The sequence below is a fragment of the Amblyomma maculatum genome, chromosome 6 (genome assembly GCF_055883805.1).
Source record: "Amblyomma maculatum isolate TAMU_Amacu chromosome 6, ASM5588380v1, whole genome shotgun sequence".
NCBI lineage: Eukaryota > Metazoa > Arthropoda > Arachnida > Ixodida > Ixodidae > Amblyomma > Amblyomma maculatum.
In genome coordinates this window covers 187,052,542-187,075,651 of record NC_139349.1, presented here as the reverse complement: position 1 = coordinate 187,075,651, position 23,110 = coordinate 187,052,542, and the positions used below count along the sequence as shown (strand labels likewise).

General features: G+C 46.4%; 1 protein-coding gene across 2 annotated transcripts in view; it reads left to right on the top strand.

Annotated features, from left to right (window-relative positions):
- The window catches only part of LOC146187581 (cytoplasmic aconitate hydratase-like), a 192,992-nt gene that overhangs the window by 96,128 nt on the left and 73,754 nt on the right, over positions 1–23,110 (top strand). The window lies entirely within an intron of this gene.

Below are 23,110 nucleotides of genomic sequence, written 5' to 3'. Positions count from 1 at the left end.
GTGGAGCCAAGGCTGGTTCCAACCTGGGCAGCAGTAGATGGGCGCATCTGCAGGCTGCATGCGGAAACTGGAGAAGAACCTGATGAGGACCTAATGGGGAACGAAGGCTGCAAATGGTAGCTGATTGCAGCAAACAGGGAAGTCTGACAAAGGAAGGGAACAGTAGTGGACCTTGAGGTGCAAGGCTTTCACATGGGATGGAATCCATTTTTATTGTTACCTTGGACCATTGGTGGGGCACCAGGCAAGAGCGTTCTGAGGAGGAGTTGAGGAAGGCCAAATTGGTCATGAGGTCGGGTAAATCAAGGCGGAGCTTACAGGAGCATAGAAAAGAGCTCAGCAAATGTTCGATACTTCACAATAGTCTGGTAAATAATCAACAGATATTTGATTCACTCTGAATGTTTGGTACTGACAATGTAAAAGTATTCATGTCAAGGGAATAACATTTGTGGCATGCTTTCTTCATGTGGTTTCAGTTTTACAAACCTCCTCCAGTATGGAATTATTGTGGTGCGAGAGCAACCAAGGTCCAGAATGCATAGACACCATTGAAGTATATATCCCTGCATGTACAGTAAAACCTCATTGATACGTTTTTAAAAAAAAAAATATGGGAAAAACATATTATCCAACAAAATGTGTAATCTGAACTGCCTGATTTTGAAAACTTTTACTCCTGATTTAGGTACGAAGGCATTTAGAATTGACTTTCACTGCGTAAAAGTGTAGATTAGCATTTATAGACATCTACTATACACAGCTCCTTTTCTAGCTCTTTCAGAGTTCAGTCTGCATTTATATTGTCGTAAACACGGAAGAGATTTAGTAACAAATCCAGTTCATAGAAGGCAATGACAAGCCAGGATCGCTTTCTTGCTTGTTTCGGGATATCTCGCCCCCCTTACACCAGTGACATGTGAAGGCCGTTTTTGCTCGTGTTCCGTCCCACCTACTGCAAGTGAATAGTTGTAGCTATCAAATGTTCACCCCTAAGGCATCAGAAAGAAGCCACCGCATTGCTTCTCATGAAGTGAAGTTTGTTAGCTTTTTTTTGATGCTTCGCTTCATTGCACCCAAGTACTGCAGAAAAGCAACTGGGGCAGGTGAGCGCCGCTGATCAGTTTTTCATATCGCGAGCGCTCGTTACCACCTGTGCAGTTTATTGCAAAACATATTATATGGCCACAGTTTGTCGAAATTTCAAACATAGCGAAGGAAAATCGTGTTGTCCGGGAACGTACAGTGAAAGCTCGTTAATCCGGATCTCAAGGGAACGGAAAAAATGTCCGAGTTAACCGAATTCCGGATTATCGAATGGATCATGAAAACAACAAGAAAAATGGTTTGGTTTGTTTGGTTTTTGGGTTTAACGTCCCTTTGCAACTCAGGCTATGAGCGACGTTGTAGTGGAGGACTCCGAAATTTCGACCACCTGGGGTTCTTTAACGTGCACTGACATCGCACAGCACACGGGCGCCTTGCTTTTCACCTCCATCAACAAGAAAAATTTACTGGGCACAGGCATACCTTTATTGCATAAAAAACTGCTTTATTTTTGTTTGCCTAGTCGCCGGAATTTGCGCAGGAACGATTTTCTTCAACCCCATCAGGTGGTGGTGCGCACGCTCACTGTCGCGACACTCCACACAAAATTCCTCTAGTACATCGAGGGCCTCCGCGGCCTCTTGCACGGTGCGAGTCGCGATCATCTTCATCGGAATGATTTTCGTCCCTGTCGAGCACTTCTGACAATATGTCGTCGTCAGTCAGCAGGCCAGCAACGGCAGCATCATTGTCTATTGCTACGTAGTCGGCAAGCTGGACACCACTAGGTAGGAGAAATTCAAAGCGCCTGTCATCGACCTCTTCGTTGTCCATATTTTAAGTGGGCTCTGGGATATCATCTGCAGTCACCTCTGGAGGAACGTCACAGTCATCAGGGTGGACACCATGGTGGAGTTCGACCGGCGTGTCGTTCTAAACTTGCACTAAAATGTGAATTGCACTGAGGAGGTTTAGGTCATATTCTCGTCCTGCCTCCTTGCACAGCAGCATCCGTTCTAGCACATGCTTCCTGTATCTGCATTTTACGTGCTGAATTATGCCCTGATCCAGCGGTTGCAGAGCAGCCATCGTGTTCGGAGGAAGGAATACGAGCTTGATGCACTCCAGCCCTGTCACTCGGGTGTGTGCGCTGCAGTTGTCGACTACAAGTAAAACCTTGCACTTGTTAGCGGAGAAGCGGCGGTCGAGCTGCCACAGCCAAGATTGGAAAATATCTGAGATCATCCAGGCTTTTCTATTGGCTCGATACTCCACAGGCAAACGGTGAATGTTCTTAAAGCACCTTGGGTTTTTTGCCTTTCCGATGACAAGTAGTGGCAGGCGCTCCGTGCCCGACATATTTGAAGCGAGAAGCACAGTGACCCTTTCCTTGCTCCTCTTCCCTCAAAAGCACGGGTCACCCTTAAAGGATATTTTTTGTCTGGAAATGCTTTGAAAAACAGTGCCGTTTCGTCGACATTGAAGACGTCGGCAGGTTCGTAACGAGCGAGGTACTGGAGAAGCTTGGTTGTCTTCCAATCAGCAATGCGGCATTCATCCACTGCTGCCTTCTCCCCACACACGCTTCGAAAGACCAATCTGTGCCTTTCTTTGAAGCGGGGGAACCATACTTCAGACGCACTGAAAGATTCAATGTTCATTTCTTGTGCGTACCTGTCAGCTTGCTGACAGATCAGCGGGCCGCTCAAAGGAAGCTGTCCATCACGCATGTCTGTAATCCACCGTAGCAGTGCTTCTTCCAGTTTTGGGTGCGCAGCCGTCCTTACCCTTTTTCTCTTCCCAGTGAATTTGCCGCTGTTAAACGCTTTGAAAATTTTTTCTTTGTTTTTCGCGTAGTCTCTTAACGTGCTTCTCTTGATGCCATACTTTTTCATTACCTCTTGCCGAGAAATGCCTTTGTTCAGCTCCTTCAATATCTTTACTTTTCTTTCTAAACCATTTGCTGGCTGCTGTGGTCGTTTCGCTGGGGTGGCGGTTGCCATCACTATGAAGAACGACGGCACAACGCACAAGCACAATCAACGAATGCAACATGCACCCACAACACAAAGAATGAAGCAGCGTAGGGGCACTGTAGCGTAGGCGTAGCACACGTGACGTTGAGCGGCAAAACAAACCATCCCGTCATCCTTGCAGCTTTCAGTAGATGCTGGATGGTACAGCGGCCCAAAGCCCCGAACCCATGCATTGGGTGGTGGCTGGCGCCACCTAGCCACTGCTCGCTCATTCACTATCATCATCGTCATTCTCAAACTCCTCATGCAGCTCTTCTTCGGTTTCGGTTTCTCCAACTCTCCTGCAGTCTCCTGCCACGCCGTCGGTTACGGCAAGGAGTGTGTGCCTCCGAACCGCCGAGTATCGTGCGGCTCACTGGAAGTTGCGATAGCCATCGGGAGGTGTTCGAGTTAACCGGTGCGCGGCTAAATGCCTCTGAGCTAACGAGCATTTCACACCATTGAACTATACACAGTTTTGCTGGGACTGCGCCGCGAGTCCGAGTTAACCGAATTTCCGAGTTAACGAGATCCGGATAAACGAGGTTTTACTGTATTAGCTGGGACAGGGTATCTAACAACCGGGAAAACCAGGAAAACCAGGAATTGCCATGAAATTTTATGCACCGGGAAAAATCGGGGCAATGTCAGGGGAACCATAAAAAAATTACACTAAGTTGGGCAAAATGGCACTATACAGTCGAACCCGGATATATCGAATTTTAGTTATATCGAACTCACGGAATATTCCCTTGAAAATTCCATGTAAAAGTATAGGAAAGCCGCGTCATATATCAAACTCAATTTTACCGGTCGTTTGATGTATCAAACTCTGCACCACGCACTGGAAAGTGTGCCTTCCCCAAAGATGATTGCATCACCTTCGGCCGTTTGCCGTGTAATGTTTTCAAGCCACGCGCAGAAGGAATGAGAGGGGACAGTTCGGCGACGGCTGGTCTAGGGCAGCGCCGCACCCATTCCCCAAGGCGCGCGCATCTGCGGTAATCGTTTTCCGCGCGTCAGCACTTGACGTTTGCAAGCAATGTGCGTGAATGAACCAGAGAGAACCGGTGGGAACGAGAGAGGAAAAACGCGATAGAGCGAAGCGCAAGGGTGTGTCCATTCTTTTGCCAAGCTATCTCTCTCCTTCCTCTCTCCCGGCCTTCGTTCGCAGTAGCATGCTCTACGCATGCGCCAAGCCAGCTCAGCCCGTTTTATGACATAACGTCGGACGCTTTCTCCAGTGTGTGTTGCGAACCCTCTGCGCACGGCGGCTGACGTGGCTGTGGCACCTGCGGACGTTAAGAAGCGGCAGATCTTCTTTTTTTTTTTTTGCGAGAGTTGTCCATTCTTACCGTTGTGCTGTACGCGCGGCGTAGCATAAGATATGGCGGCTGCGGACGTTAAGAAGCAGCATTTTTTTTTTTTTGCAAGAGTCGTTTATTTTTGCATGTATGAATCAATGAAAGCACACGGTCAGCTGCGATCATGACACCGGCTTTTAGCATTTTTCGCTTCAAACAGCATTTGCAGTTATCACGCTTTCCGGTGATTTTGTGGCAGTGGACTAAGCTCGCCCTGAGCGCGCCATGAGGAATCTAACCAGGTTTGTGCAATCAAGCCATCACGGGCACTCTGCCAAGTTCGCTCCCCGCTACTGCAGGAGCTATCAAAAGATAAACATGCGGTGACGTTATCTCTACCTGCACAGTATCTTGGCATGCTGTCAAGAAATGAGCTGTGGATGAGACGACCGAAATGGAGTGGCACGCGCTATCGACATGCAAGCGAAAACGCTCGCGATTTCTGCCACGGCGACACAGAAAGCTTGTTTTGAGCTGCCGCAGTGGCTCGAGCGGCGAGAAGGATGCAGTTCCAACAAGTTGGAAATTTCTTGCTCTGTCGCTGCCGCTCGTCGCTGAGATCTCTCAATTGCTTGCACGTGAGCGAGCTGGCCTTAATCCTTTCTTTTTTTCTTTTTCAAAATTTTCGGTTACAAAAGTGGAGGGTGGGTTTATTATGCGAGTGGGTTGATTACACGACAAATACGGTATTGTTTTTTCGCTTCGTAAGTGCCATCACAAGCCGATTTCTGTATATCGAATTATCGATATATCGAACTATTTCGCGATTCTTTTCGAGTTCGATATATCCGGGTTTAACTATACAGTCGACTCTCGACAATTCGAAGCCGCTTAATTGGAATTTTCGGTTAATTAGAAGTGAAGTGCTGGTTCCGTCAGTTTTGCATTTAATCCTATGTAAAAAATCACTCGATAATTCGAAGTCCTCAGCCAATAATATTATTTAATTGGAAGTTAATTTTCAGTCGGGTTCCTCGATTCGACCGTTGTTTTTTGGTAGAATGTGCAATTTTTAAGTTCCACAACAGTACCGTGCTCCGCGTTGGTGTCATTGATACCGCAGCCGTCCGCAGCGCCGCCCTTCTTGGAGCGGCGCGATTATTCAATGCTATGGCTGCCGCGGCCTCCAAGATCGGCCCCGGCAGGAGGCCAAGCGGCTGCCTCGTGTTACCAGAGCTGATTGCGGAGGCCAAGCGGGTCCCATAGGTGCGCGCAGCGCTGCATACTGGCAGTGGTGAGATTGCGAGATTAGGCTTGCAGCGAATGTCGACTTTGTTGAGTGCCCTTGTGCATTGTGCGACTAGAGTGTTGGCTAGTTTGTGTCGCGGGGGATTCTATGCTTCGGAATTGTAGTCGTGCTGTTGATAGCCATGGCAAACCGTGGCTCTTATCGTACGCTCGACCTGGCGACGAAAGTCGAGGTTTTAAAGGAAGTGGATAAGGGAGGTGCCGCCAAAAAAGACATTGCGCGGAAGTACGGTATCAAGCCGAACACGCTGTCCAACTTCATCAAGAACAAGCGCACAATAATGGATGCATTTGAGAACTACAACTTCAAGACGTCTCAGAAGCGAATGCGCACAGGCGCTTACCCAGAGTTGGAGAAGGCTCTGCTGGTTTGGATTAGAGAGGCCCGAAGCAACAAACTTCAGCTCAGTGGAGATATCGTTGCGATGAAAGCTCGAACGCTTGCAGAAATGTTGGGGATCGATGACTTCGTTTCGTCTGATGAATGGCTGACGCGCTTTAAAGGTCGCCATGACCTGGTTTTTAAAAGCGTGTGTGGTGAAAAAGTGTTCGTTAACTAGGTAACATCCGCAGTGTGGAAGGACGGAAAGCTGCGGGAATACCTAAGCGAATACAAGCCGGAATTCATCTTCAACGCAGATGAGACTGCACTCTTCTATTGGCTGTTACCAGAGAAGACCTTGACGTTCAAGGATGACGACTGTGCTGGGAGCAAACGCAGCAAGGAAAGGGTGTCGGTGCTGATCGCGGCAAACATGACTGGCACGGAACGATGCCTCCTACTCGTTATCGGGAAATCCGCCAAGCAGAGGTGCTTTAAGGGCATAAAGACTCTGCCTGTGGACTATGAGTCAAACGAGAAAGCATGGATGACGGCAGAAATCTTCAAGAGGTGGATAACCAAATTGGACCGCAAGTTTGCTGCCTCGAACCGCGAAGTGTTGTTTCTTGTGGACCACTGCAGTGCTCACGGGAATATGCCAGCCTTGAGTGCTATACACCTTGCCTTTTTGTCTGCAAACACTTCTGTTTTGCAGCCAATGGACCAAGGCATCATAAAGAATGTTAAGGTCCTGTACAGGTGGCACCTCCTCTAGCGCGTGGTTTTGTGTATGGACAACTCCACAAAATACGAGGTGAGCCTGCTCAGTGCCATGCATATGTTAGCGCGAGCATGGGATCGTGTAAAGCAAGACACGATGGCAAACTGCGTCGGGGCTTGCGGTTTTGTGGCAACTTTGGGGGATGCCTCTGCAATTTCTTCGGAGGAAGCGTCAACAAGCGAGCTTGACGGCACTGATTTTGGTGATGCTCTTGGGGACGTCAACGCTGACGGATAGCAAGATTGTAGAGATTATTCGGCCCCAGGAATCGACCCAGGACAGCGACGACGACGACAACGTTGAAGACGAGCCGCAACCAAAGGCTGCCGATGTAGCTGCGGGCCTTGCTCTCGTGGAGCGCTTTTTTGCCGCTGAAGGTAACATGGAAGAAGCGTTCTGCCACGTCTACAGCCTGCAGAACTTGCTTTCAGCAGCGCGATTCGGCAAGAAGGAGCAAAGCAAGATGATCGACTATTTTTCTTAAGAGAAAATCTCGATTTCGTTACTAATAAAGACGCTGTTTTTGTGTTTTATGGTTAATTGAAAGTTCGTTTAATTCGAAGTTTTTTGCGTTCCCCGTGAACTTCGTATTAACGGGAGTCGACTGTATATTCTGCAATGCATTTTCGTTTTAAGGGGGCACACAGTAAGTATTTTGTTTACGCAGACTTTTTTTTTTTGTGTGTGTGTGTTGAGCGTGCGGCCGTCACTGTGGCCGCGCTGACACTTTCATGTTCACAATTGCGAACTCGGTACTGGCGTTGCATGCCGCACTGATGGCAAGGTGGAAACTCTCGTTAGGTCGCTGACTTCCCTGACAAAATGGATCTTGCGCCGACCATTCAACACAGTGCGCCGGCTCCGCCGGCAGCAGTGTCAACACGAAGTGTACCATGATCCGAGATGCGATTAGCACTGTAATTTTAACCCGCGGTGTCGTCATCGGACAGCGTGGTTTATGTTCCCTACACATCTAACAAGTCTGGCATCGGCTCTAACGCAGGTTGCGACGGCACGCTTGTGGCCGGTATCTTCTGGTTTTTGTTCCACGCCCGTTTCTTACGGCTTCCAAAGGCTCGTTGCGTGCACGGTTACAATCTCCTGTTTCCCGGCATTGAGATCTCGATCGCAAGGAAAAAATGTGCACAAAGTGATACATCAAGAAACACAAGTGAAATGCAGACGTGTACGAAAAGGCAGCGATGGCGGCGAATGCAAAACAGAAAGAAAAAAAAAATTCTTAGAAGGTTTGTTTTGTGGCCAGTTGGTGATCTATACTTCAAGAAATGCTTTGGCGTGACAGACAAGGTCAAGACGTAGCAAGCACACCACTTAGCGCCATTTTTTTTTTATTCACACAAGCGACCATCGTCTGCACCAAATCCAATCATACAGTAAAACCTCGATAATTCGAACTCGGTTAATTCGAAATCCCGGATAATTCGAAGGTTTTCTGCGGTCCCGTATTTTCCAATGTAAATTTGGCCGGATAATTCGAACAGGCAGCCTGCGCCAGCCCGGTTAATTCGAAAATTTGGACTGCTATGCGGCAATGCCTGATCCATGTTTCGCCGCAAACCCGGCGAAACGACGGCCCTACGGAGCCGCGAGGCAAAGCCACATAGTAATGGTGATGATTTATAGGTGAAGCGCCCCAGCCGGAGCACTCTCTGCACAAAAATCGGTCCACAGTGCGCCTCGCGCACCGCCGAAACACGCGCCTGCAGAGGAGAAGACGTGCTTCACTGCAACACGGCAGGCATACCGGTTTTTATCACGTGACCTCGCCCCCACTCCATCCCTTGGTGTGCTTCGCCCACTCTTCCCCCGTGCCTCCGACGCTGCAAGTACGCCACTACCACCGCCGCGCCGGTCTCGCCTGCGCCATTTCTTTGTGTTGTGCGCTGTGGTTAGGGGTCGGCTACTGTGCCGTTTTTTTGGGCGGGACTGTGCAGAAGTGCTAGCTTTGTGACCGTAGCAGTGCAGAAATGCCAAAGTATAAGACTTTAACGCTGCAGCAGAAGTTCTGCTTGATCCAGGAAGCAGGCAAGAGCACTTGTTCGAAGACCGAGGATGAGTCCAACGCAGTCGGCTTCGCCGAGTATATCGACATTGAGAGCGAAGAGCAGACTGGCTACTCTGACTTGGAGAGTGAGATCACTGCTGGTACGAACATGCGTGATGACAGCGACGATAGCGACGACGACCCCGACGAGCCTCCCCGAGCACCTGCTCTTGGTGAAGTTATCGGATCGCTGAACGTTATCCGCAGTTTTGTTGAGTGCTGCGGTGGAAGTTCAGAGATGTTTCGTCTATTTGACCAACTCGAGAGCATGACCTTAGGAGCCGCAAACTACCGGACGCGGCAAACCAGCATCTCTGATTACTTTCAGTAGTAATTCAAAATATGCCGAATAAAGGTAACACGTTCCTGCAACGAATTTTTTTGCCTAAGTCTTATTCCTTGGTGTGTTCGGTTAATTCGAAAACCCGCTTAATTCGAAGATTTCTCGCGGTCCCGATGACTTCGAATTAACGAGGTTGTACTGTATTGATAGAAATTCTAATTCTTTGTTGAGCAGTGTCACAGATGGATTGCTCACGCATGTGTTTGTCCCCGAACGAAGAATGGCTGCTGCTTCAAAAAATTTGAGGACACTTTGGCGCTCGAGAGAAAGAGAGAGTAAACTTTATATAATGCAAAAAAAAAAAAAAAAATGTAGAGCTCCCGTGGTTGGGCCCTCATTCCAGGACTCCCGTGGCCTTTGCTGCCCGATTGTGCCTGTTCGGTCAGCCAAAGCTCGTTTTTCGATTCCGAACGGGACAGTGCAGCCTCCCACTGCTCGACATGCCGCTGTGAATTATAAGCACTGCATCTATTTTCTGGCAGGCCCATGTATTATGATAAATTGTCGGTTTCTGTCCACACCAGGGACATGTGTTCCTGTATACGGTCGGATGTATCTTGTTGTATAAAGACAGGCATAGATAAGAATTTTGTAGCTGCCGTCAAGGCACTGACTGTTTCCTGTTTAAGGGGGGACGCGGGCTTTGAAAGTCGAAAAATCGCAAAAAAGTCGGCTTATCAAAAAGTACATATCTCAGCTGTATATGTTATATACTACCTTTCCTGTAATTATAAACGCCTAATTCATCGTGGAACTGCTTTAAATTAAATATACAACTGGGCGCGGCAGCCCCAGAGTTGCGAGCGAACGGCAAAAGTACCCAAACTTTGCGCAAGCGCCATTTCTCTGCCGCTGAACCGAGTGCCGCCATCTTGGTCTTGTTTTGTTTGTGAATGCTTGCCCTTTTCCATGTTGCCTTCGCCGGCGGCGTCCGCGCCGTAGCAGGAGCATGGCTCGCTTGTGATTGGGGGCCTCACAGGAATTGTTGAGCTTCCCGCGTCTCGAATTCGGGCTGTGATTGGACAAAGTGCGCGCTCCGTGAGAACGCGGGGGATCGCGCGACTGCTATTGGCTGCTGCGCGCGCTGACACGGTGGCCCCTCCCCGGCGCGTCGTCTGCTCCGGCTGCCTACTGAGCTGGCGTTCTTTGTGCGCTCGCTGAATCGCTTCACGTTTCACCATTTTGAGATCGTGATCATCATTCGTTACGAATTCTGGTGGCGTGTTTTGAACGGTTATGTGCACTTTGTGGATTATTGCACGATCGGCCACAATGCGCGCTAAGAAGTTCAAAACACTGCATACGTCGTCGTTCTGTGAATGCCGTCCGAATCGCGAAGTTAGCGAAAAGCGTTGCCAACGGGCGCAGAGACTCTTCTATTAGTGCTGCTTCTGCTACATCACTACTAGACCGACTGCGCTGCCACTTCCAACTGCGTATCTTTTGCGTCAACGTAAGAAGTCGGCGTTTGAAGCGTGCCTGCTGTACCGACTATATCAACCTCGGCGATCTCGGCCTCCCGTATCGCGTCTGTCATCGCAAGCGATAACGCGTCGTCAGCGTCGTCTGCTGTTCGCATGAAAATGCACTTTCCGAGAGAATCGGGGAGGTGGAGGCACAACGTGCTGCAGTGAAAAACAAACTTTAGACTTGAAAATGCTGTTTTAAACTTCAAGGGCCATTGTTTCAGAATGAATTTTTTTCATGGTATGGTTGCTTATTCCCGCAGTATTTCTGGAACCGCTAATCGGATTCCCACCTGGTTTTTTTTATTGTGTGCCTGAATAAATTTCCGAGGGCAAGACAAGCTCATTTTTTCAAATTATTGAGTCTGGAATTTATAATAAACAATCAAAATTAGGCTAATGCAAGTCCAATTAGTGGCACTAGCCTCAATGCACTGCTAAAATTTTTCGGCAGTGAACTTAGAAGGTGAACTTAAAAAAAGGGCTCTGTCTTGCCCTGTGGTAACTATTCAGGAACCTTCATAATGAATTTCATAGTGCCAACACATTTTGCAAGTTCACCAGGCATGGAACAAGGAACCCATGTGAACCATTCTGATATACTTCTCTAACTTGAGTACCAATGTGCGCAGCTCCATGAAACTTTGCAGTTATTCAAATGACTGTGCCATGAGTCTACCCTGAAAATTTCATTCAATTATCTCAAGAAACAACAAAGTTGGTATTCAAAGGTAGCCTCCCCCCTTAACAACTTGTGGGGCGGAGGATACAGTCTTCTGGTCCCCCGGTAGGGCATCAAAATGTCTGCGTAGGCATGCCACTTTGGCGACTAAAGTGATGAAAGGCGAAAGCCTGAGTGCTGCATTCTGCTATGAGACTGTTTCGCATGTAGCTATGAATGCTGCTACGAGTAAAGTGAGCGACTGCTCTTTCACATTCTGCGAGTGCATTTATGCTCCTAATTGCATCTTCGCAGTCGTTCTACGTTTACTGTTGTGCAGTTGATTTTACCGGGTGTGTGGCAGTAATTAGTAATTGATTGATTATGCAATTATCACTAATTAGACATATTTATGAATTGGTCATTAATTAGTAATTGTTATTCCATTACTCTATAATTAGTCATTAATTAATTATTGATTAGTAATAAATTATTGGTTGGCATATGGCTATATAAGGCACGCATTCGCACATACTGTGGTGTTGCGCTGTGATTGGCCAAGACCTCCATGACGTCATCCTGTCTCGACCACTCGGAGCCTCCGCAAAAGCGTGGCACTTTTGCTGACGACAGCGATGAGGCAATAAAGGCTTTCGCCTTAAAATATCTCTTTCAAACTGGTCTTTTTTGCGGCCTAAAATAACTGTACCGTTGAAAAGCGGAAAATAGCCGCATCCTTTGCAGTGTGCCGGCAGGTGCTCCCCAGTGCTGTTCTTGAGAGAGTTTGAGTGTTCTCTTAGTCTGTCATTTATGCACCTGCCAGTTTATCCAACATAAGGCGCTCTGTGGTGTGCCTTCTACGTCTTGCCGTCTGTCGCGCTGAAGCATTTCTTGAAGTAAGAAAAAAAATGACGCGCCAATCATGCCAGCCAATGGGAGACTCTGGTGAGAGCTAATCGGAGACTATAAACGGCCTTCGGAAAACCGGCACGCGCAGCCAGTCTACTTCAGTGAAGCCATTTTGAGGTGGCGTAAGTTCCACACAAAGAAAACAGTTTCAAACCAAGCCCAAGATGGCGACGATCGGCCGGCAGCAACGCCCGCAGCGAGCGGGAATTTCGAACAAATTTGTTCTTTTTGGGGGTCATGTCGTGGCTGCCGTGACGTCTTGAAAGTCGATTTTATCGCATTTCCTGACTGAATTCAGCGGTAATAATATTATAAAAATAGCTCTTAGGGCCAGTTTATTTATTTAACCATTATTCATCTACCTACATTGCGCCCAGAGGGCATTACAGTAGGGGGTATATTACAGAAAGTGTCCTGATGACTGTGCTTTGTTTTTACATGTCAGTAATCAAGAGTGGTAAGTCTTCAGCGTAGAAGTGAAACAATAAAGTGAGGATAAGCAGGGTGTCTAGCAACTGGGAAAATCTGGAATTGTCAGGTAAATTTTATGCACCAGGAAAAATCAGGGAAATGTCAGGGAAACCATCAAATATTTCGCTAGGTCAGGGAAAATGGCACGATATATTCTACAGTGCATTTGCAGTTTAAGCTGGCTCACAGCAAGTATGTTATTCATGCAGATTATTTTTTTTCTCGTGCTGAGCGCGCGGTTCCCACCACGCCGCAACGCGAGGTGTGCGATATTACTTTGATGCCAGCGCATGGGTCAGCTGCCACAATAGAAGAACCTATGTGCGCGTGATTTGGGTATTCAATAAAATATGCGAAAGCACTGCATGCGAGTAGTACGCGACAAAAAGCAGGAATAATCGTGCCGGCAACGGCCAGCGCGAAAGCGGTCTGCAAGCTGAGCTCAGCTGAGGTTTGTTATGACACTCCAGCGGTTGACCGCTCACGTCTTCGCAGTCTCGGCTCAGGTTCTGCGCTTCGTGTGTGCGATAAAATTGCTTAACACTTTCATGTCCACAATCGCGAACTGGGTACCGGCATCGCATTCCGCGCTAACACCGAGGTGAAACTCGCGTTGGACTTTGCCGACATAACAGACTTCCGCCATAGAGTAGTACACGGCGGCGTCAACTTAGTATACCGTGATCTAGGATGCAATTCGCGCTGTAATTTGAACCCGCGGTGTCGTCATTGGGCAGTGTGGTTGATGTTCTCTGCACTTCTAACAAGTCTGGCACCGGCTGTAACTCCGGCACGCTCGTGGCCGGCGTCTTCTGGTTTTTGTTCCACGTCCATTTCTTATGTCTTCCAAATGTTCGCTGTGTGCACGGTTAGAATCTACTGTTTTCCGGCATCTCGATCGCAACGAAAAACTCTGCACAAAGCTGTGCATCGAGAAACATGAGTGCCAAGGAAATGCGCATGAATTGCCGGTCATGGCTGCGGACACAAAACAGCAAGAAAAAAAAGTTAGCTGTGGCTTAGCCTAAGGTTAAGCCTGGATATCTCGAAGTGAACAGCCGCTCGTCTAGCCTTTCGCTTTTCATATCTTTGAACCTCTTCACTCGTCAGGGAATTTGACCTGAAGTAATCAGGGAAAACCTCGAAAAGTCTGGGATTGTGAAAATAGTGGTTTGTTAGACACCCTGGATAAGGTAAACAAGTAAACGGACCCAACACTGACAACTTGCCAGCAACATACTAAGCTAAGAAAAAATAAAGCAGAAAAGCAGGAATACAAAAGTGACAAGTAAAACGAAGCATAATAGTCAAGGCAATCAGCCAGAATGGCAAGTCATCAGGGTATGAAGGAAGAAGTCAACTGAAAAGACTGTAAGCAGGCATAGCAGACTCAACCCAAACTAGCCAGCAGCATATACTAAAAGCAGGAATCGAATCTTTACACTGAGGCAAGCAGGTGATGCAACAGTAGGACTGGAAAAGTGTCGTCAGCCGCCGAGACTACACATTCTGATTGTTTGTTTCATAGTTTTATTGTTCGTGGGAAAAAAGACGATTGGTACACAGTTGTGCGGCAGGCTATTTCACGAATTTTGCAACTGTGGTCTTTCCTGGCAGAGATAAACGTAGGCGGTTTTAGATAAACATCGCGATCAACTGAAACCTTTTCCCGTGCTATTTGTTTCAACAGTGTAAGCCTAGATACGGAACAGCATGTTTCAAGAAGATGCCATGAAAGGGCTTTCTTCAGTGCGGTAACACTACTGTTGTACATGTAGGAATTCGTCATGAACGTGCACCCCTATTCTCACTAGTAAAACCTCGTTACAAGAGACACTCAAGGGACCCGAAAAAGATGTGATGTCTCTTGTAACCAAAGAATTCCTACCAACTCGTATGTGCGGCAGTTTAGATTCCCTTAACTAAATTCTGTTCCATATCAGTGTCCTGTTTTGTTGCACTATGCCAGGAACCAAGAAGGAGTGCCTCCTCTTGACTGGAAAGTAGAATGTCCTTATTTAGCCACTGTCATTACATTCCTGTGAGAGTGAAACAACAGGGACATTTTGATGTGTGACTGAAACAATAAGGACATTTTGACTTCCCAGTCAAGAGGAGGCCCTCCTTCTCGGTTCCTGAAAGACTGCAACAAAAAAATGACACTGATATGGAACAGAATTTAGTTAAGGGAATCTAAACTGCCGCACATACGAGTTGGTACAAGTCAGCTGCGTTGCATCAGTGTACCTGTGTAGTGTCTCTTATAAATAGTGAAGAAGTTACTTTAGGGACCTGCAAAAGTTGTGCTTAGTAACAGAGTGTCTCTTGTAACCATGTCTCTTGTACGCAACGGCAAACATAGGAAAAACCAACCAAACCATTTTCAAGTGTCTCTTATAACCGAGTCTCTCGTAGCCATGCGTCTTGTAACGAAATTCTACTGTAGCTTCTCATTTATGTGTAAGTGTAGTGGAATTCGGATCCCAGAATGCAGCGGCATACTCTCAATAGAGCAGACATTAGTAAAGTACAAAGTTTCCTTAACATCACGAGGGGCAGCCTTGAAATTGCGCTTGATGAAATTAAGTGCACGGCCAGCTACATGTTTACGTAGCTGGCCGTGCACTTAATGGCCGTGCACGTAGAATGGCCGTGCACGGCCATTTCTACGTGTTTATTGCATGTCAGGTTGGAGGAAAAAATTATTCCAGGGTATTTAACATTATCAACCAAAACTAAAACTCATACTTAGCACATAAAAAGACCAGCACAAAAAACGGACAAAGGAACACAAAACGACAGAAAAGCAGGAATATAAAAGTGATATGCAAAATGAAGCATAATAGTCAAAGCAATCAGCCAGAACAGCAAGTCGCTTTGTCGCTTTGTGTTCCTTTGTCTCCGTTTTTTGCGCTGGTCTTTTTATTGGTTAATAATTTGAGTGCAGGTGCTCGAAAAGATAAACGTTACAAGAATGAGTTTTTCTCAATATAGGTTTTTGACCGTTTTCGACCATTCTAAGACTCTCGTCTCCCCTTAACTCTACTGCTGTTATATTTAAGAATTTTCGCTACTGCAAGTCTTCAACTAATTTTATTTTCTAGGTGATTGCGCATTTATCAACAATCGAAAGCTTGCAACTTAGACGCTGTTTTCTTTAATAGCCGCAGGCACCGACACTATTATGCACCAGGAGTGCCTGAGTGCCTCGATGCGAGGCATCCTATATACACCCGAATTTTGATCAATCAAAACCGCAGTTTTTTGATACATGGTAGTTTCAAAGAGCTCTGCTGGCACCAGTGCGCTTTTAATTTTCAGTAAGCTTTTGACATGTTTACCAGCCATTAACACTAATAACAGGCTTTCACTGTTCTAAATTGCAGAATATGATTAATAAATAGCTTTTTGTTGGCAGTTATTCATCCATGCTCATCATCAGCAGCTACATTTTTGAGCCTCTTCACTTGTCAGGGAATTTGAACTGGAATAGTCAGGGAAAACCTTGAAAAGTCAGGGGTTTTTAAAATAGTGGTTTGCTAGACACCCTGTGGGAGAACAATAGTGTAACTCTATGGGAGATGCTTTAGTGCCTGTGATTATTAGCGTATGAAACGAGAATGTATCAACGAGGTTCTACTGATTGGGTCTGCTCATGCATGAGGCAGCAGTCGTAAGTAGGCATCACTACCTGCCAAGCACCACTTGGAGGTTGCGAGGCTGGATGAGCTGACACTGCTACTCTTCTCGTGGGAAAGCAACTACATACCTGCCAGGGCTCCCGAATTATCTGGGAGACTCCCTAATTTTGATGATTTTGTACGATTGTATGACCAAAACAGAAATCTCCTGGAAACGCTCCCACGTTTGCCCAAATCTGTTTTCTAGTCTGGTCACATAACTCCGATGCTCCAAGGCTACCTACCATGTGACACCAATTGACATCGTGATCAGTGAAGAGTCTAAAAAGCATAGTCGGCCAAGCGCAGTAGTTAAACCTGCCAGAACTGCTTTTATTTTGCTGTTTGTTACTATTTTGTCACCTTCGGCAGCTCAGGTGCATGATCTGGTGCAATTTTTAGGAGGCCTGCGTTGGTGCGTTGTCTAGCGCCGCATTAACATAGGCCGAAAGTCTTCGGCCATGGCGCTGAGTAAAGAGTGCAAGACATATTGTTACAGTATTGTGGCAATATCTTCAAGTCTTCCTAAGGCAGTATGCTGCTGAGTTTGGATGTATTGTGGTGTCGCGGAATGGTGAGCATCATGAATTTTGCACAGTTTGCAATTGTGACATCAGCATCTCGCATGGCAACAGAACAGATTTGGCTACGCACATTTCGTCGAAGAAGCTCTCAAGCAACCTTCAGTGTCAAGACAAGTAGCACCATCTCCAAGATTTCTTCAGTGCACAAGATGACAGCGGTGTCATCCGTGTGGAGTGCATAATGTCCCACTGAGTGCCTCTGCGCTTGTGGGACCTCTTTGCACGAAATGTTCCCGAAGTCTGACGTTGCGAAGTGCTACGCATATTCTAGGACCAAGGTGACAGCAGTTGTCGGTGAAACGGTGGTGAGTGCCCTGAAAAAGAAAGTGTTTTTTGTTGCCATAGATGGCAGTAACGATGGCCAAGCACAGCAGTACCTGATTATGGTTACCTATTTTGTCAAAGAATTACGCTTGATCTAGCGCAAACGTCTTGCACTCTGCACCCTAGAGGGCCAGTCAACTGGGCACAATATCGCCAGATTGCTGATAGATACTCTCAGTTCCTTGGACATACCGTTGTCTAATTGCATAGCTTCTGGCTCTAACAATTCCAACGGGATGCTGGGAAAGAAAAATGGCGTAGCAGCAGAGCTGACGGAGGTCCATGAAAACGTTATTATAGTTAGTTGTCCACACTATTTAACATTGCAGCAGAAAATGCGGCCTCTTGTCTCCCAGCGAAGGTGAATGTAGTCCTTGTAGACATTGTTTTTTTATTTGGAAAAAGTGTGAAAAGAAAAGCTGCACTTAAGCATTTTCATGAAATCCACAGTATTGAAAAATTTTGAAGCACGGGCCAACCTTATGGCTGTCGCTTGGGAAATGCCTGGAAAGGTTAACAAATCAATGGGAACCTCAGTTGAGTTCTTTCCTTCACGAGGCGAAAAAAAGATGCCGCACAATTTGTCATACTACCAAATTCTAAACACTCCAGTGGGGTCAGCGCAAAGTGCACAACTGGAGCACATGCCTTGCAGACACTGCACCAGTGGCAGTGAAAAAGGCCACACTCAGTTTTTGACTTCAACAAAGCGTGCTGTCTTTTTTTGAATAACACCATTCCTGTCTTCTCCTCAAATACATGCACTGCAATCTTGGGCTTTCTGAAGACCTCCTTTCAAGGTTCGTGTGTCCCTGCCTCCTAAAGGAACACAAGGACCTACTTACAGTTGATTACTAGGACAGAGATGGACAGAAGGATGATGAAGCCTTTGTGGTTGGACTGGAAGCCAAACTCAGAAACTCAAGCTCAATGAGCAGGAACAGTTTTATGAGGCTGTTTGGAAACACTGCCTGTGATTATGTTGGCATCAAATTCCTTTTGGCTGAAGTCTATCGACACTCTTCTTTTGTGGAGAAATTTCCAGCCTTACTGCCACTAAAGCAGCAAGACTCGAAAGACCAAGCTTTGAATTCTCTTGTCAAACTTCACGACATTCCTCAAGATGTGCTACAAGAGGAACATGCTGACAAGTAGGGGATTGGCATGTTCCAGCTCAAAAGGGCAAAAGGCCGTATCTCAGCAGTAATGTTCGGTTTATACCACACAGCAGTGCTGAATGTGAGAGGCAGTTTAGTATTGTAAAAAAAATAGCACCCAGTTCCGAAACAACCCTTGGCAAAATGTCGCAGGGGCAAACATTGTTACGCCCGGCAGTGCTCAAAGGAATTTCTGAAAAGGCAGCATCAAAGATTCCCCAATAGTGAGCAGTGGTTTGCACAGAAAAACAGCCAGATTCTTTTGAACTACAATTCGGCTATTACAACTCCTCTCTCACTCCTGTTCAGCTGCCCTTTAAGGGTATCCTGAATAAAAGAATTGCCGCTGAGATTTCCAGCGCAGATGGTAGCTATCGCATCGAAAGTGATCAAAACAATCCACTTTATGAGCAGAAATGAGCGGAAAGTAACTATTTTAATGAATATTTCTCAAATCGCCGCACCTAGCAGGCTCCTGTGAAAGCTCTGACAAAACCGGATATCACATCACATTTACCTACCTCCCTCATGCCTCCCTAGCCACCCCCATCGCGAACGGTCGCACCTGTTCATTTTTCCTTTACCCCGTGGCACTCGCAAAGCGCACGGACAGACGTGTTTTTTGTTCTTGTTTTTTTTTTTTTTTTTTTTTTTTGCTGCTCATGTTCCTGCGCACCATTCATCATTCCCTCCGCAATTGTCCGCAATACATGCCCTCCGTATGCGTCCCCCTCGACCTCTCTCGTATGCAGCAATCCACACCTAGAAGCATTGTGCACGGTGCGAAGCCGACACTGCGTGCAGCCGGTGCGGGGGTGGCAGCGGTAAGATCGCGGGGCCATGATGTTGCTGACGCTGCCATGACGTCACCCCCGCCGGCTTACAGACAGTAGTGCACTGCCTCTGGCCCGGCGGCCACTCAGAAAACATACAAAAAGATTTGCTGTGGCTTAGCTCTGGTTAAGCCTGAGTGATTGCGAAAGCAATACCTCCCTGGCTGCGCTTGGCTCTGCTGGTGGTTTGGCATGGCTTCGCCTTTTGTGCAACTAAAAGATTTACTCTAGACACAACATGGTTTCTACTGTTTGTTTATAGGGGAGAAAACCTGGACCAGGGGGCGCTGCACCGCTCTGTGCGTGAGCTAAAACTACAAATGAGGCGGTACAGGGACATATGGGCTGGGCATCTTTCGAAGTACGGGAAGCTCAGAGTAAAATATTACATGAGGAACGCCTGAGGAAATTGGACAGTAACAGATGGGCAGCTAAAGTATTTAAATACCTGTACTTAAAAAGCGTTGACTCACAATGGAGGAAATGAACTAGGAAACTAAGTAAGTAAGTATGCTAGTCACAAGGACGGAGAAATAAAGAGCATTAAGCAACAGGGGAAAAACACAGAAGGTAAAAATTGGATAAATTCGCTGGAAAAGAAACAGTGTGGAATTATACCGAAAGTGGAAAATGCAGATCAGGAAGGAAGATTTCTTTGATAACTCAAGAGGCAGTGCCCTACTTTTTGACGCTAGATCAGGGTGCCTTAGAACACGCAGCTACAAAAATAAATTTAACAATGGAGATGACGCATGTGCTGTATGTGGAAACTCCAGTGAAACAATTCACATCACATCACTTTATTTTCCTTAAAGACCCCTTGCGGGGTGTTACATAAGGGGTGGGTTTTTATTAAGTACAGGTGTTCAATGCAGTCATGAATGTTCCAGGGCAGGTGATGGCAGCGATATCGTGGGGAAGGCCGTTCCAGTCAGCTGCTACTCGGCAAAAAAATGAATTAGAGAAAACAGTGGTACGGGCACGTGGGCGCAAAACTTGAAGAGGGTGACTGATGCGATGGGATCTGCGCGGCGGGGGTGCGCAGATGTAGGGTTCTTGTCTGAGTGGTGAATAAAAAAACTTGTGAAATAAGACGAGACTGGCAGTGCGACGGCGAGCAGAAAGATTAGATAGACCTGATTGCAATTTTAGAGATGATATGCTAACGTCGTATGAATACGAGGAATGAATGAATCTGGTGGCCCTGTTCTGCACAGCTTCGAGGGTGTTTGTTAGATATGCTTGGTGAGGGTTCCAGATGGCCGAAGCAAATTCCAGTTTAGTTCTGATGAGTGAAATGTATGCTTGTAGTCTTACATGTTGAGGGGCATCCCGCAGGTGACGTTTCAAGAAGCCAAGTGTTTTATTAGCTGATGATATCAGGTTAGTCACATGCAAACGCCAGGATAAATCGTTAGAAATGGTGATACCTAAGTATTTGTACGACTGGACGAGGTCGACAGAGGAGTTAGAAATTGTGTACTGGAAAACAAAAGGATTTCGGCGGCGGTGAAAAGACATATACTTACATTTGTTAGGGTTGAGTGTCATCAGCCGCTGCAAACACCAGTTTTGCACATGGTTTAGGTCAGCCTGTAGGGATTCTTGGTCAGAAGGGTTAGTGACTGAACGATAAATAACGCAGTCATCAGCAAACAGACGGATATGACAAGATACATGCTGGGGTAGGTCGTTAATGTAAATAAGGAATAACAAAGGACCGAGAACGGAACCCTGCGGGACGCCGGAGGTTACTGGAAGCGGGTGGGAGGGCTGATTATTAATGAAGACAGACTGAGAATGATGCGTGAGGAATTCTTTAATCCACGCGATGATGTTTGGATCTAGGTTCAGCTGAGAGAGTTTGAGAAGCAAGCGTTGATGAGGTACTTTGTCGAAAGCCTTAGCGAAGTCTAGGAATATGGCATCAGTTTGTAGGTTAGTGTCAAGGTTGGCGTGAATGTCATGAAGAAAAATGGCTAGCTGAGTTTCGCAGGAAATTCCTTTCTGAAATCCATGCTGGGACGGATGGAAGAAGTGATTGGAATCTAGGAATTGTATGATTTGGCTGTAAATGACATGTTCCATTAATTTGCAGGGTACACTTGTTAATGAAATAGGGCTATAATTAAGAGGTGAATCAGTAGTACCTGTTTTGTGGATGGGAACGACCTTCCCCACTTTCCAGTCGTCAGGTATGGCTCCTTCAGACAATGATTGCGTAAACAGTGCACAAAGGATACTGGAGCAAGCTAGTTTAGCGTTCTTTAAAATTTTTGAGTTTATATCATCTATGCCGGTAGCGGACGAGTTCTTTATTTTATCAATTATGCATGAAATTCCGCTACTGTTGAAAGTTATGGGTTCCATGGCTGTGGTGATAACAAGTGGTAATGTAGAACAGGGCAATTCGGATTCGTCAGTAAAAATGGACGAAAAAGCAGTGTTAAATGCGTTTGCACATTCGGTATCAGTCATTGTAACACCGGCATTGTTAGTGAGGGTGATAGCGCGCGTTTCTTTTGGGTTTATCACTTTCCAGAATTTTTTGGGGTTATCGACTATCATTTTTGGTAGGTCGACTTCATAGAAGGAGCGCTTAGCTTTAACAATCGCGGCCAAGTACAAGTGTTCAACTTCATGGTATTTTACCCACGCATTTGGGCTTCCTTGTCGCTTCGCTGTACGAAATGCGCGTTTTTTCTTATTTTCGAGTCTTTTTAGTGTTTTGGTGAACCACGGCTTCTGATTACGCTTCCTAAAACTGCACGTCGGGATATATTTATTGGTTACGTCAGCTATTTTATGTTTGAAGAGTGTCCAGTTTTCATTTACACTTCTGCTGTGAAAGGATGTTTCAAACATTGACAAGAAGTTATTTAATTCATTGCGGATTGCTTCGTAGTTTCCCTTGTCGTAGAGCATAATAGTTTTCCGGGAAGGTTCTTTTAACACAGGTGTAAAGCTGAAAGTGGCATGAATTACTTTATGTTCGCTGATTTCGTGGAGGTACGTAAGGGATTCTAAGCTATCTGGATGAGTGGTCAGAATGAGGTCTAGAGTGTTAGCTGCTTCTCCTGCGACACGTGTTGGTTCAGATACTAATTGGGTCAAATTAAAATTAAGACAGACATCAAGGAATTCTCTCGACTCTTCCTGACTGACCATGGGCTGAGGTTGACTATTCCAGTCGATATTGGGGTAGTTGAAATCCCCAAATAGGAGGATATGTGCCTTAGGGTGCTTTGAAACCAGTTGATTTAGGATGTTGTGAAGCTTGCGAGGAAAGTCGGGACTACTTCGAGGTGGTCTATAGCACACCCCAATTAGAAGTGTCAGGGGGGAAGCACGGCACATGAGCCAGAGTATTTCCAAGTCCGAGCAGACATTGATGACGGAGCATGATAACTGTTCGTTGACTGCAATTAGAACTCCCCCTCCGCGGGCTTCTTTCCTATCGGCGCGAAAAAGACGAAAATTTGGCAAATCAAACAAGATCTCTGAGTCATTTATATCGCTGTTCAACCACGTTTCGGTTAATACAAGTAGATCGCTGCCTGAGGATGAAATAAGGTTTGACACGATATCGCGTTTCGGCAAGAAGCTGCGGATGTTAGTAAAGATAACCGATAGGGAAAAGTTGGCACGAGGAGTAGGTGGGGAATAATGCAGTGGCCGGCAGGGGTGAGTTGATTGTTAAGATATTTCTTTAACAGTTTCAGAACTTTCATCGAAAATGTAACGCTTTGGGCCGATATGCAGTGTTTTAAACCACAGGGAATAAGACACAGACTTTGCCTTAGCGAAAGCTATAAGCTGTTTTCGGCATTTCTGGACGCG